Source organism: Ranitomeya imitator, chromosome 5 (assembly GCF_032444005.1).
Source record: "Ranitomeya imitator isolate aRanImi1 chromosome 5, aRanImi1.pri, whole genome shotgun sequence".
Lineage (NCBI taxonomy): Eukaryota > Metazoa > Chordata > Amphibia > Anura > Dendrobatidae > Ranitomeya > Ranitomeya imitator.
Genome location: NC_091286.1, coordinates 290,435,791 through 290,451,257, shown reverse-complemented (window position 1 = coordinate 290,451,257; position 15,467 = coordinate 290,435,791). Strand labels below are relative to the sequence as shown.

Here is a 15,467-nt window from a genome sequence, read left to right as displayed (position 1 = left end):
CACCTGCATATGTGGTCGGTTGGAAACAGAGTCCTAAATCCGTGTGTAGACATACTCTTCTGATGCCGTCCCTTTCTACTTTTTTCTTCGTTTGGACTAATAACTGTGTCAAGTTTCATTGCTCTCAGTCCACAGGAAGTGGGTCAGGAGAAATCTTTAATGAACGCCCCTCATATGTGTGACACCAATCTTTCCTTCACCTCCCATATACAATCGCTTGCCTGCTCTTGTCACTTGCACCTAAAGAACATCTCAAGAATCCGATCGTTTCTCACCATGGAAACAACAAAAACCCTCACTGTTGCCCTGATCCACTCTCGCCTGAACTACTGTAATGCTCTATTAATAAGCCTCCCCCTCACTCGACTTTCCTTTCTTTAGTCCACCCTTAATCCAGCAGCCATGGTCATCTATCTGGCTAATCGCTACCCGGACGCCTCCGGTCTGTGCAAGTTATTGCACTGGCTGCCCATACATTATAGGATCCAGTTTAAACTGCTTGTTCTCACCCACAAAGCTCTCCACAGTGCGGCGCCCCCATACATCTCCTCCTTCATTTCTGTTTATCGAAATAACAGCTTGTGACGCTCTGCGGGCTACTTTCGACTGACATCTGCACTAATCCGCACCTCCCACTCCCGCCTCCAAGACATCTCACGATCTGCACGAATTTTCTGGAATGTTCTACCCCAAGAAATCAGGACTAACCACAACTTATACAGTTTTAGGCACGCCCTAAAAACACATCTGTTTAGAGTGCCCTATCACGTTCCATCAAACTCCACTGTACCCAAAAGCACCACACATGCAGGCTGGTGACACCCTCATGCAGCCTTTATCTATCCCCATTCCCTCAAGATGGATGGACCATCATTGGAAATAAGCACCTGTACTTTGTGTCTACCCCCTACCTCATTGTAGATTGTAAGCTCAGGGTCATCATTATCTTTGCTTTAATTATTGAATTATGTTTAATGTTGTTACTTATGACTTGTATATGAACTGTAGAATTGTAAAGCGCTGTGGAATATGTTGGCACTATATAAAGATTTATTATTATTATTAACAACAAACAAAAATAGCTTTTGAGTGGTGCAACTCCAAAGTTTTTCAGCAAACTCTTCATTAGTGATCATCATTATAGTAAAAGGCGAATGGACTTTCATGTAAAATTATAAATCTTCAAAAATGGAAATTATCCTAAAATATGAACCTGTCAGCGGTTTCATTTTGCCCAAACCGCAGGCAGCATGAATCAAAGCTTGGATGCACTGTATACGCAAGCCAAACCAGTGCTTGTGTATATAGATTAGGAAACACTGAGTGCACTTCCTCTTTTGGACCCAATGATCATGGGATCACCGGGTGTAGGGAAGGAACAGGAGATGCTGTGTCATAGAAGACCAAGTCAGCTCTGCTATGCAGGCAGGAAGCGGAAATTCACCTGTAACTGTGGCTAATATACCAGTCCAGTTGCAGGGGAAATCAGCAATAAAAATAATGTATTAAAAGGTCTCCTAAATATTTTTTTATGGAGGGCACAGTGTGTGAAATAAATTAAGAAAAAGAACCACGGCCAGGTCGTATCGCTGGTCGTGATCGTTGGTAAACCGTTTAGTGTGACGGTACCTTTACTTCTTGTGTGTCACTGTCCTCCACTGCCCTTATCAAATCTTATACTTGGTTAACCTCATGCTGCCCCAACCCCCCTACTTACAATGTATGAAACTGAAAGTGAAAATGTGTTGCAAATTCTTAGTAGTAAAGCTCCTCCTCTAGACTAGATGTTTGGTGTGCGTCTTCCAAGCATCTCACAGCTGCTACTCAGAAGAGGAAGATTGTAAGAAGTATTATCCTTTCAACAAACTTTGCATCAGTTAACTGTGAGTACATGAGGAATAACAGTATTACTGACCACTATATCAGTTGTACGACCTGGCAATAATTTTGCACAATTGTTTTTAGGATTGTGAATGCAGAATTAAAAACCTGAGAATGTCAAAGAAGCGTCACATTAAATCAGCTGTATTTGAACATTTCACCATCACTCAAGATAGAAAACATTATGTCTGACAGTGTATAGATTTCTTCTTATTAACTGCATAACAGTGTTTATTGCATATTTACTTACAAGAGTTTATAAAAGTTTATAAAAGTTATTTGCTATATTCTAATTGTATTCTAATAAATATAGTTTTTGCTCTAAGTGGTCTGATTAGTAACATAGTAACATAGTTAGTAAGGCCGAAAAAAGACATTTGTCCATCCAGTTCAGCCTATATTCCATCATAATAAATCCCCAGATCTACGTCCTTCTACAGAACCTAATTGTATGATACAATATTGTTCTGCTCCAGGAAGACATCCAGGCCTCTCTTGAACCCCTCGACTGAGTTCGCCATCACCACCTCCTCAGGCATAGTAACATAGATTACTTATATGATGGTGAGAAACTGAATAAGCACGATGTTAATATTTGACAACAGTAAATTTATTGTTACGAATTGGCCATTTATGAAGGAGTCGGAACCTGATAAAATCAAGGAGTCGGAGTCGCAACTGTGGCTTACCGACTCCACAGCCCTGCTTACCATGACAACTCAAGAAAAGTGCGTTAAGCCAATCACTGCCTATGGCAGGTCATGTCTGCTGCCAGGGATCTCCTGACATTTACCGTATGCCTACACAGGACACTGGAGACTGGTCAGGCCCAGATATGTGTCAGCACAGGACCTGTGGAGGATCGGTGAGCAAGAGTATCACTTCTTTTACTTTTTTAGATTTTGATCATTTGTAGAATCCCACTTCAGTCCATATATCAGATAAGCTATGGCTTATGCATACATTTATTATTCCGCATGCAGTTTTAGATGATATACTGCTTCCATTTGATTGTGCATTGATTACGGTATGAATGGCCTGGCTCAGGGTGGGCAATAGCTATAGACACTGTCACGTGACAGATCTCATCCCGTGAAGATAATCCAGTAGTGTTTTATACTTGGTGAAAGAAGGCCAGGACTGATACAAAACATAATGGCCCATTTCATTGCGTTATTAGTAGTAAATAGTGTATGCCGTGGCAGTGAATCCTTGCATTCAGTTCCCTCTGCTCTGTGAATGCTAGGGGCTTAGTTTGGCAGTAGTTTCCCATTGACAACTGGGAAAAGCCCACCAAGCAATAGTTTCTTTCACATGACTTTTACACGATCTGCTATTCTGTCCGGCGGAAACTTGATGCTAATTAAATAATACATCATGTCAGGAGCACTTACAAAGAGAGACAGAGCTGTAGTGTGCAAACATGCGAGGCTGAGATCCAAACACAATGCCAGCGTTGAGAATACAGGGAGCTAAAGTCATAACAGACAAGAAAAGCACAACATATAAAATAAAGACTAAGTGTTTAAGATACACACACACACATACAGCACCGCCTGTGTTGTCTGCAAACATCAAGTAGTAAGACCTTCATTATGCTTCATTAGCCACTTGCATTTCATTTCAGTAAGAACCCCTTATGTGGTGGAGCACAAAAATTGGGGTATTGACCCTTAGGACGTGGTACATTTGCAAATCCAAAATGTTGATGGCAAAATTATTGGCACAGATGATTGGGGCAAGAGGCATGATCACCCCCCTGTGGTCTGAGAATACGATACAACAAGTTAAATTTAAAAGGGAATTTCCATCTTCTACATTTATGGAAGACATAGATGCCACCAAGGAGACCTACAGCTCGAGAACAGGGCCCTGATATGCACTTGCATCAGTGGAGAGGTGGGGGATTACCTATTCATTTGTATGGGAATCTGATGAACTCTCCATTGACAGCAGAACCCAAGCCCTTTAACAACAACGATGATAACATGAGCTTACTCGCCTCTTTTCCAAATCGCACCTCACCACCTGTGCACTTGACCCATCCCCTCCCACCTGCTCCCCAACCTCACTAACATGCTCATTCCAGCCCTAACCCATCTCTTCAACCTATCGCTATCTTCTGGTACATTCCACTCGGCCTTCAAACATGCCACCATCACACCCATCCTCAAAAAACCTAACCTTGACCCAACTGCTATGCCCAGCTACCGCCCCATATCACTGCTCCCGTTTGCTTCAAAACTCCTTGAGCAGCATGGCCATGCTCAAATATCCTCCCACCTCTCATCTAGCTTTCTTGACAACCTCCAATCTGGCTTCCGCCCCCACCACTCCACCGAAACTGTCCTGACAAAAATTACTAATGACTTACTCACAGCCAAAGCTAACAGACAGTTCTCCATCCTCCTCCTTCTTGCTTTCGACACAGTCGATCACTGCCTACTGCTACAGATTCTTTCTTCCCTTGACATCAAAGACCTTGATTTACACATTTAGCGTTTCCCACTCCCACACCACCTCCTCATCCCGCCCTCTCTCTGTTGGAGTCCCTCAAGGCTCTGTCCTAGGGTCCCTACTTTTTTCCATCTATACTCTTGGCCTAGGACAACTCAAAGTCCCACGGCTTCCAGTACCACCTGTATGCGGACGACACTCAGATCTACCTCTCTGGCCCAGATGTCACCTCTCTGCTGTCCAGAATCCCGAAGTGTCTGTCAGCCGTATCCTCCTTCTTCAACTCTCGCTTCCTAAAACTCAATGTAGACAAAACCAAACTCATGATCTTTCCCCCATCTCACGTATCCCCCTTATCTGACCTATATATTATGGTAAACGGCATCACGCTCTCTCCCGCACCTGAAATCCGCTGCCTCGGGGTAACTCTCGACTCTGCCCTGTCCTTCAAACCGCACGTCCAAACTCTTGCCACCTCCTGTCGCCTCCAACTCAAAAATATTGCCAGAATCCGTTCCTTCCTCTGCCCACAATCTACCAAAACTCTTGTGCATGCCCTCATCATCTCCCGCCTCGACTACTGCAACACCTTCCTCTGTGGCCTCCCCGCTAACTCTCTTGCACCACTCCAGTCTGTCCTCAACTCTGCTGCCCGGCTAATCTACCGTATATACTCGAGTATAAGCCGAGATTTTCAGCCCAAATTTTTGAGCTGAAAGTGCCCCTCTCGGCTTATACTCGAGTCACGGTCGGCGGGTGAGGGGGAGAGAGGGCTGAGGCATACTCACCTAGTCCCGGCGATCCTGGCGCTGTCCCTGCAGTCCCACGGTCTTCGGGTGCCGCAGCTCTTCCCCTGTTCAGCGGTCACGTGGGACCGCTCATTAGAGAAATGAATATGGACTCCACTCCCATAGGGGTGGAGCCGCATATTCATTTCTCTAATCAGCGGTAATGGTGACCGCTGATAGAGGAAGAGCTGCAGCACCCGGAGACCAGCTGTCCGGGAGAAGGAGCGGGACGCCGGGAGCAGGTAAGTATCGCATATTCACCTATCCCCGTTCCACACGCCGGGCGCCGCTCCATCTTCCCGGCATCTCTCCGCACTGACTGTTCAGGTCAGAGGGCGCGATGACGCATATAGTGTGCGCGGCACCCTCTGCCTGAACAGTCAGAGCGGAGAGACGTCGGGACGAGACGCCGGGAGCTGCAAGTAAGAGAGGTGAGTATGGCATTTTTTTTTTTTATTGCAGCAGCCGCAGGCAGCATTATATATACCGGTAGAACGGCTTTATAAGGAGCATCTATGGGGCACAAATGAACGGTGCAGAGCACTATATGGCAGAGCTTTATAAGGAGCATCTATGGGGCAATAATGAACGGTGCAGAGCACTATATGGCACAGTTTTATATGGCACATCTATGGGGTAATAATGAACGGTGCAGAGCACTATATGGCACAGTTTTATATGGCACATCTATGGGCAATGATGAACGGTGCAGAGCACTATATGGCACAGTTTTATATGGCACATCTATGGGGCAATGATGAACGGTGCAGAGCACTATATGGCACAGCTTTATATGGCACATCTATGGGGCAATAATGATCGGTGCAGAGCATATATGTGGCACAGCTTTATATGGAGCTTCTATGGGGCAATAATGAACGGTGCAGAGCATATATTGGGCACAGCTTTATATGGAGCTTCTATGGGGCAATAATGAACAATATGGAGCATTATATGCGGCACAGCTTTATACAGAGCATCTATGGGGCAATAATGAACGGTATGCAACATTATATGTGGCACAGCTTTATACAGAGCATCTATGGGGCCATAATGAACAGTATGCAGCATTATATGTGGCACAGCTTTATATGGAACATCTTATGGGGCAATAATGAACGGTATGGAGCATCTATTTTTATTTTTGAAATTCACCGGTAGCTGCTGCATTTCCTACCCTAGGCTTATACTGGAGTCAATAAGTTTTCCCAGTTTTTTGTGGCAAAAGTAGGGGGGTCGGCTTATACTCGAGTATGTACGGTACCTCTCTCCTCGCTACTCCCCTTTTTCTCCCCTCTGCAAATCCCTCCACTGGCTCCCAATTCCCCAACGAATCCAGTTCAAACTACTAACACTGATCTACAAAGCCATCCACAACCTGTCCCCTTCCTATATCTCTGAACTAATCTCCCAATATCTTCCTTCACGTAGTCTCCGATCCTCCCAAGACCTCCTACTCTCCTCCACACTTATTCATTCCTCACACAACCGCCTCCAAGATTTCTCCCGAATATCCCCCATCCTCTGGAATTCCATGCCTCAACACGTCCAACTATCGACCACCCTCGGCTCCTTCAGACGGAACCTGAAAACCCATCTCTTCAAGAAAGCCTACAGCCTGCAATAACCATTCTGCCGCCTCGCCATCGCCAGAGCCGCTGCCTCACCCCTACCTTCTGCCTCTTCCCCACTATCCCATAGAATGTAAGTCCACAAGGACAGTGTCCTCTCCCCTATGTACCAGTCTGTCACTGTAAATTTGTTTACTGTAAACTATATCTATAACTCTGTATGTAACCCCTTTCTCATGTACAGCACCATGGAATTAATGGTGCTATATAAATAAATAATGATAATACAGTATTATATACTGAAACAACTCAAAATAACAGGAGAGTGCTCTCCTTTGAAAAATATAAGCCAGAAGTGAAGCTGATTTCTCCCAAGATATATCAGGACTGCACTTATACATCTATATAACTTATTTTTTTAGATATATGTCAAACACCTCTAGATATATATTCTTAAGTGCATATTGGACTGTGCACTTGGATCACATGGCTAAAATGCTTAGCTCTGCCTCATCACTATAATGCCAATCATCTATAAATATTACAATATTAAGCTAGAGATGCTTTGTCATGTATTATGGCATATGTATTAAATCCATATGTCAAAATAAGAAAAAAAATCTTATCATTAGGCCAAGCAATTGATAGTGAAAACCCTAAAGGTACAGAATAAAAAAATAAAACAAGATACCTGAAGATGAAAATGCATCACAGGTCGCTTAGGTCAATTGTCCTGAAATGCTGCCATCAATGGCCATGTGGGATATCAGCAGGATACTTTACATATTACATAAAAAGATCCTTCCATCAGGTGACATGCAAAAGACACCAAGACATCACAAGCTAGTTTTCAACCATGTAATGAGACAAATAAGCAAGAGGCAGTAATCATTAACACAAATGCCATAAAAGTAATATCACCACATTACCGAGGATCTAGTGTTCAATGTGCAGAGGTCCAGACATCAGTGAAATTACACTGCAGTCGCTGAGACACAAGCCGCATTACAGCACGTCACAGTCCGAGAAACTCTGATTACACAAAGATAGGGATCAGCTGGAATTTGATCTTGTGAAATCCACTGATGCACCGGTGTTGTATCTTCTACATAGAGTCCGGAAGTTTCCATAGAACACAAAACTCCCGACGTTTATAGGATCACACCATTTTTAGCGTATCAAAAAAGATAAACTTCAAAACTTCTCCACTTCTCCTACCCATTAGGCCAGGGCCACACCACCGGATTTTCTCTCATCGGACTGATCATGCTATAATCACACTCTGATCAGAGGGAAAAGAAAAAGGGTCTCTAAGTGTGTTACCCCCCAATATGAGACACAGCGAGCAAAGCATTGTGTGTACTCACCTGCCTGGTTGGGTCCTGGCACAACTCTGAACTAGTAAGAATGAAAGGCTGCTGCTCCGACCCATGAGCCAGACACTGAAGAGAAGAAACTTATTCAAAACCACACAAGAAAAAGAGCGGTGGCTACTGGGTGCTGCCACCGAGTGAAGACAAGGGTGTATGTATGCTTTTTGGTTCATCATTTATACATACGACACGTTTCGAAGTCGGGTTGACTCCATCAGGTACCTGATTTCCTGCTTGGTTTGAATACGCTGATCAGAGTGTGATCATATTGTGCTCTGATTTTCTCAGATGACGAGAAGATGTTAGTGAAAATCGCACCGAAATCAGATGTCATCCAAGTGTAGTCCAAGGTTTTCCATGGACTCATTGACTTGCATAGTTGAGTGCGATCAGAGTAACGGATCAAACTCTAGCATGCTGCAATTTTTTTCCTTCAACAATCTCTGTCCGAAGAATGAAAAAAAAATCAGACATGTGCAAGGCCCCATAATCTAACATTGGTCCGAGTGCAATCTGAGGTTTTGTCGGATTGCACTTGGACTGAAAATACTGTCATTCGCATGAGCCCTTAGACAGTAAAAATCGAACAGTACCAACCTGAGATGTTTTTTTTTCCCAGACCTATTCACTTGAGCCACTGGAATCTGCAGATCAAGAAGAAACATGTCTCTCATCGAGAACATGTACAACTGAATGAGGCCTTATACGTAATTCTAGAATCAGGACAATTACATGTCTTATGAGCTGGTATAATCTTATAATATATATACATATATATATATATATATATATATATATATATATATATATAACTAGATGGTGGCCCGATTCTATTACATCGGGTATTCTAGAATATGCATGTCCACGTAGTATATTGCCCAGCCACGTAGTATATTGCCCAGCCATGTAGTATATTGCCCAGCCATGTAGTATATTGCCCAGTGACGTAGTATATTGCACAGCCACATAGTATATTGCACAGCCACATAGTATATTGCACAGCCAACGTTCTATATTGCCCAGCCACGTAGTATATTGCCCAGCCACGTAGTATATTGCCCAGCCACGTAGTATATTGCCCAGCCACGTAGTATATTGCCCAGCCATGTAGTATATTGCCCAGCCATGTAGTATATTGCCCAGTGAAGTAGTATATTGCACAGCCACATAGTATATTGCACAGCCAACGTTCTATATTGTCCAGCCACGTAGTATATTGCCCAGCCATGTAGTATATTGCCCAGCCACGTAGTATATTGCCCAGTGACGTAGCATATTGCCCAGCCACGTGGTATATTGCCAAGTTACGTAGTATATTGCCCAGTGACGTAGTATACAGCACAGAGCCACGTAGTATATTGTACAGAGCCATGCAGTATATTGCACAGCAACGTAGTATACAGCACAGAGCCACATAGTATATTGCCCAGCTACGTAGTATATTGCCCAGCCACGTATGTCACAGGTTAAAAAATAAACATATACCGTACTCACCTTCCGATCCGAGGGCCCCTTGTAGTTCTGTCGCCTGTGCGCGGTGCACGTGGCAGCTTCTGGTCCCAGGGTGTGATGACGTCGCGGTCACATGATCGTGACGTCATGGCAGGTCCTTCTCGCGCAGGACCTGTGATGAAGTCGCGGTCACATGACCGTGACGTCATGGCAGGTCCTTCTCGCGCAGGACCTGTGATGACGTCGCGGTCACATGACCGTGACATCATGGCCGGTCCTTGTCGCATACCATCCTTAGCACCGGAACCTGCCGCTTGCATGGAGCGGTCACCGGAGCGTCGCGAAAGGTGAGTATATAATGATTTTTTAAATTATTTTTAACATTAGCTCTTTTTACTATTGACGCTGCATAGGCAGCATCAATAGTAAAAACTTGGTCACACATGGTTAATAGCGGCGGTAACGGAGTGAGTTACCCGCGGCATAATGCGGTCCGTTACCGCTGACATTACCCCTGTGTGAGTGGTGACTGTGGGGAGTATGGAGCGGGCGCCGGGCACTGACTGCAGGGGAGTAGGGAGGGACTAATCGGACTGTGGCCGTCGCCGATTGGTTGCGGCAGTTATGACAGGCAGCTGGCGAGACCAATCAGCGACTTGGATTCCATGGTAGACAGAGGCCGCGACCAATGAATATCTGTGACAGACAGAAGAACAGAAAGACGGAAGTGACCCTTAGATAATTATATAGTAGATCTAAGGTAAAGGAAGTGTCAGGCAGAAGTGTGAAGGCTGCAGCTGATCAGCAGCTGCCGATTGGCTGCAGTGCTCACATGACCGTTAGGAGACAAAGCGTTGACATTGCTGGAATGATACTAGTCTATAAGGTAAGTATACTTTTTTAATTTTAGCTTAGTGATTTCAGCATTTAAGATGGCTTTGTCTAGTATTGGATTGCTTATGGGGCCACAAAATAATTTTTTCAACTCGTCTTTCACGACTCACGACAAGAGAAGATAGTATTCTGCTACAGATGGATCTGGATAAGTTGGAAACTTGGGCTGAAAGGTGGCAGATGAGGTTTAACAATGATAAATGTAAGGTTATACACATGGGAAGAAGTAATCAATATCACCATTACACACTGAATGGGAAACCAATGGGTAAATCTGACAGGGAGAAGGACTTGGGGATCCTAGTTAATGATAAACTTACCTGGAGCAGCCAGTGCCAGGCAGCAGCTGCCAAGGCAAACAGGATCATGGGGTGCATTAAAAGAGGTCTGGATACACATGATGAGAGCATTATACTGCCTCTGTACAAATCCCTAGTTAGACCGCACATGGAGTACTGTGTCCAGTTTTGGGCACCGGTGCTCAGGAAGGATATAATGGAACTAGAGAGAGTACAAAGGAGGGCAACAAAATTAATAAAGGGGATGGGAGAACTACAATACCCAGATAGATTAGCGAAATTAGGATTATTTAGTCTAGAAAAAAGACGACTGAGGGGCGATCTAATAACCATGTATAAGTATATAAGGGGACAATACAAATATCTCGCTGAGGATCTGTTTATACCAAGGAAGGTGACGTGCACAAGGGGGCATTCTTTGCGTCTGGAGGAGAGAAGGTTTTTCCACCAACATAGAAGAGGATTCTTTACTGTTAGGGCAGTGAGAATCTGGAATTGCTTGCCTGAGGAGGTGGTGATGGCGAACTCAGTCGAGGGGTTCAAGAGAGGCCTGGATGTCTTCCTGGAGCAGAACAATATTGTATCATACAATTATTAGGTTCTGTAGAAGGACGTAGATTTGGGGATTTATTATGATGGAATATAGGCTGAACTGGATGGACAAATGTCTTTTTTCGGCCTTACTAACTATGTTACTATGACTCCACCTGGCGCTGTAATTCCGCGTTTTGAGTCTTACAAAAAATAGGCAAAATATTCACATTAAATACCTTCTGCCAATATATTTAGTATATTCATATTGGCGTGTCTATGGCAGACGATACTGCATAATGAGGAAAATGAACAGCAACAGTATTCTCCAGGGCTTCTTCTGCTAGATGAAACAGATGAAACAATAGTATGAAAAGCCCATTATGTCCCATTTATTTTTGGCAGCAACTACAAACATTAGACTATCAGTTGATCCTGCTGGCAAAGGTCTAAAGTCTATGGCCCACTTAAGAATACACAGGCTCATGCACTGGGTAATAGCAAACTCTTTAACCAGCTCATATAAGAAAGCAAAGAGGTCCATATCAGCTGAAAGTACAAGGTCCCAACTACAGGAGCTGCACATATTTGTATAGCCGAAGTTACCATGGAACTTCTAGCGCCATGTCATATTATACTGTACTAGTAAGTAGAGGAAAACCAACAATTATTGGCTACAGTAAAATTGTGCCTACACTAAATGCAAAATACTGCCCAATGGTATCCTCTACCATTCAGGAAGACTGGATCTATTCAGTATATTTCTTTTTGGGATGGATTATGGAAATCCATTCATGATCATTCAGCCTAACAGGGAAAACAAAAGAAACTTTTGGAAAAGTTTCTCCTCTTCCACGTGCCCAGTTCAAATGTATCTTTTTATGTGAAAATATGTAAGAGAAAATGAAAAATGCCTAAAAAAAGAAGGATGTACCAATCTACTTACTCTTAAAAAGGACCCGTCAAGACTACCGACATGTCTGTTTTAGTAAATACTATTCGCCACAAAATAACAATTCTGAAACATTTTTTCTTATATCTCTGTCGTTCCTCTGTTAGTTCTCTTAAAGAGATTTCTCCATAATTTGCCAACTGGGTGGTTACCATTTCTCTGATCAAAGACGTGTGTCTCTACATAGTCCGACACGGGCAGCACTGATTGGACTGTGCAAGATCATCCATGGACACATCCCCAATTAATGTATAATTAATTGTCAATTAATGTATACTTTTTTTTTAGCAGAAATAATACAATGGAGAGTCATCAAAAAAAGATGCCCCAGATTGTTAGTTTATACAAAATATAACGTGGGTCTACAAAAGTTTTTTTTTTTTTTTTCAGATTTCTTTGAATGAATCTAGGGTATTTTAAGGATGCCTAAAACATCCCATTACTTTTGCTGAACTGGTTCTAGTTTTTGAGATAATGTACAGTACAGACCAAAAGTTTGGACACACCTTCTCATTTAACCCCTTTACCCCCAAGGGTGGTTTGCACGTTATGGACCGGGTCAATTTTTACAATTCTGACCACTGTCCCTTTATGAGGTTATAACTCTGGAACGCTTCAACGGATCCCGGTGATTCTGACATTGTTTTCTCGTGACATATTGTACTTCATGATAGTGGTAAAATTTCTTTGATATTACCTGCGTTTATTTGTGAAAAAAACGGAAATTTGGCGAAAATTTTGAAAATTTCGCAATTTTCCAACTTTGAATTTTTATGCAATTAAATCACAGAGATATGTCACACAAAATACTTAATAAGTAACATTTCCCACATGTCTACTTTACATCAGCACAATTTTGGAACCAAAAATTTTTTTTTGTTAGGGAGTTATAAGGGTTAAAAGTTGACCAGCAATTTCTCATTTTTACAACACCATTTTATTTTAGGGACCACATCTCATTTGAAGTCATTTTGAGGGGTCTATATGATAGAAAATACCCAAGTGTGACACCATTCTAAAAACTGCACCCCTCAAGGTTCTCAAAACCACATTTAAGAAGTTTATTAACCCTTCAGGTGCTTCACAGGAATTTTTGGAATGTTTAAATAAAAATTAACATTTAACTTTTTTTCACAAAAAATTTACTTCAGCTCCAATTTGTTTTATTTTGCCAAGGGTAACAGGAGAAAATGGACCCCAAAAGTTGTTGTACAATTTGTCCTGAGTACGCTGATACCCCATATGTGGGGGTTAACCACAGTTTGTGCGCATGGCAGAGCTCGGAAGGGAAGGAGCGCCATTTGACTTTTCAATGCAAAGTTGACTGGAATTGAGATGGGACGCCATGTTGCGTTTGGAGAGCCACTGATGTGCCTAAACATTGAAACCCCCCACAAGTGACACCATTTTGGAAAGTAGACCCCCTAAGGAACTTATCTAGAGGTGTGGTGAGCACTTTGACCCACCAAGTGCTTCACAGAAGTTAATAATGCAGAACCGTAAAAATAAAAAATCATTTTTTTTCACAAACATTATCTTTTCGCCCCAAATTTTTTATTTTCCCAATGGTAAGAGAAGAAATTGGACCACAAAAGTTGTGGCACAATTTGTCCTGAGTACTCTGATACCCCATATGTGGGGGTAAACCATTGTTTGGGCGCATGGGAGAGCTCGGAAGGGAAGGAGCGCCGTTTGACCTTTCAATGCAAAATTGACAGGAACTGAGATGAGACGCCATGTTGCGTTTGGAGAGCCACTGATGTGCCTAAACATTGAAACCCCCCACAAGTGACACCATTTTGGAAAGTAGACCCCCTAAGGAACTTATCTAGAGGTGTGGTGAGCACTTTGACCCACCAAGTGCTTCACAGAAGTTTATAATGCAGAACCGCAAAAATAAAAAATCATTTTTTTTTCACAAAAATTATCTTTTCGCCCCCAATTTTTTATTTTCCCAATGGTAAGAGAAGAAATTGGACCACAAAAGTTGTGGCACAATTTGTCCTGAGTACTCTGATACCCCATATGTGGGGGTAAACCATTGTTTGGGCGCATGGGAGAGCTCGGAAGGGAAGGAGCGCCGTTTGACCTTTCAATGCAAAATTGACAGGAATTGAGATTGGACGCCATGTTGCGTTTGGAGAGCCACTGATGTACCTAAACATTGAAACCCCCCACAAGTGACACCATTTTGAAAAGTAGACCCCCTAAGGAACTTATCTAGATGTGTGGTGAGCACTTTGACCCAATAAGAGCTTCACAGAAGTTTATAATGCAGAGCCGTAAAAATAAAACAAAATTTTTTTCCCACAAAAATAATTTTTTAGCCCCCAGTTTTGTATTTTCCTGAAGGTAACAGGAGAAATTGGACCCCAAAAGTTGTTGTGCAATTTGTCCTGAGTGCGCTGATACCCTATATGTGGGGGAGAACCAGCGTTTGGGCGCATGGGAGGGCTCGGAAGGGAAGGAGAGCCATTTGGAATACAGACTTAGATGGAATGGTCTGCAGGCGTCACATTGTGTTTGCAGAGCCCCTAATGTACCTAAACAGTAGAAACCCCCCACAAGTGACCCCATATTGGAAACTAGACCCCCCAAGGAACTTATTTAGATGTGTTGTGAGAACTTTGAGCCCCCAAGTATTTCACTACAGTTTAGAACTCAGAGCCGTGAAAATAAAATAAAAAATTTCCCCTCAAAATTATTTTTTAGCCCCCAGTTTTGTATTTTCTCGAGGGTAAAAGGAGAAATTGGACCCCAAAAGTTGTTGTCCAATTTGTCCTGAGTGCGTTGATACCCCATATGTGGGGTGAACCAGCGTTTGGGCGCATGGGAGGGCTCGGAAGGGAAGGAGCGCCATTTGGAATGCAGACTTAAATGGAATGGTCTGCAGGCGTCACATTGCGTTTGCAGAGCCCCTAATATACCTAAACAGTAGAAACCCCCACAAGTGACCCCATGTTGGAAACTAGACCCCCCCACGAACTTATCTAGATGTGTTGTGAGAACTTTGAGCCCCCAAGTGTTTCACTACAGTTTATAACGCAGAGCCGTGAAAATAAAAAATCTCTTTTTTTCCCACAAAAATTATTTTTTAGCCCCCAGTTTTGTATTTTCCCAAGGGTAACAAGAGAAATTGGACCCCAAAAGTTGTTGTCCTATTTGTCCTGAGTACGCTGATACCCCATATGTTGGGGTAAACCCCTGTTTGGGCACACGGGAGAGCTCGGAAGGGAAGGAGCACTGTTTTACTTTTTCAATGCAGAATT

General features: G+C 43.1%; 1 protein-coding gene across 3 annotated transcripts in view; it reads right to left on the bottom strand.

The window, feature by feature from the left end:
- Window positions 1–15,467, bottom strand: part of WASF1 (WASP family member 1) — a 221,000-nt gene that overhangs the window by 132,859 nt on the left and 72,674 nt on the right. The window contains exon 1 of one of the 3 annotated variants that reach the window (XM_069726225.1): window positions 7,389–7,513. The exons of the other annotated variants lie outside the window; for them this stretch is intronic. The gene's annotated coding sequence lies outside the window, so the exon portion shown is untranslated. Of the gene's footprint in view, window positions 1–7,388; window positions 7,514–15,467 lie in introns of those variants that run through there. 3 annotated transcript variants of the gene reach the window in all.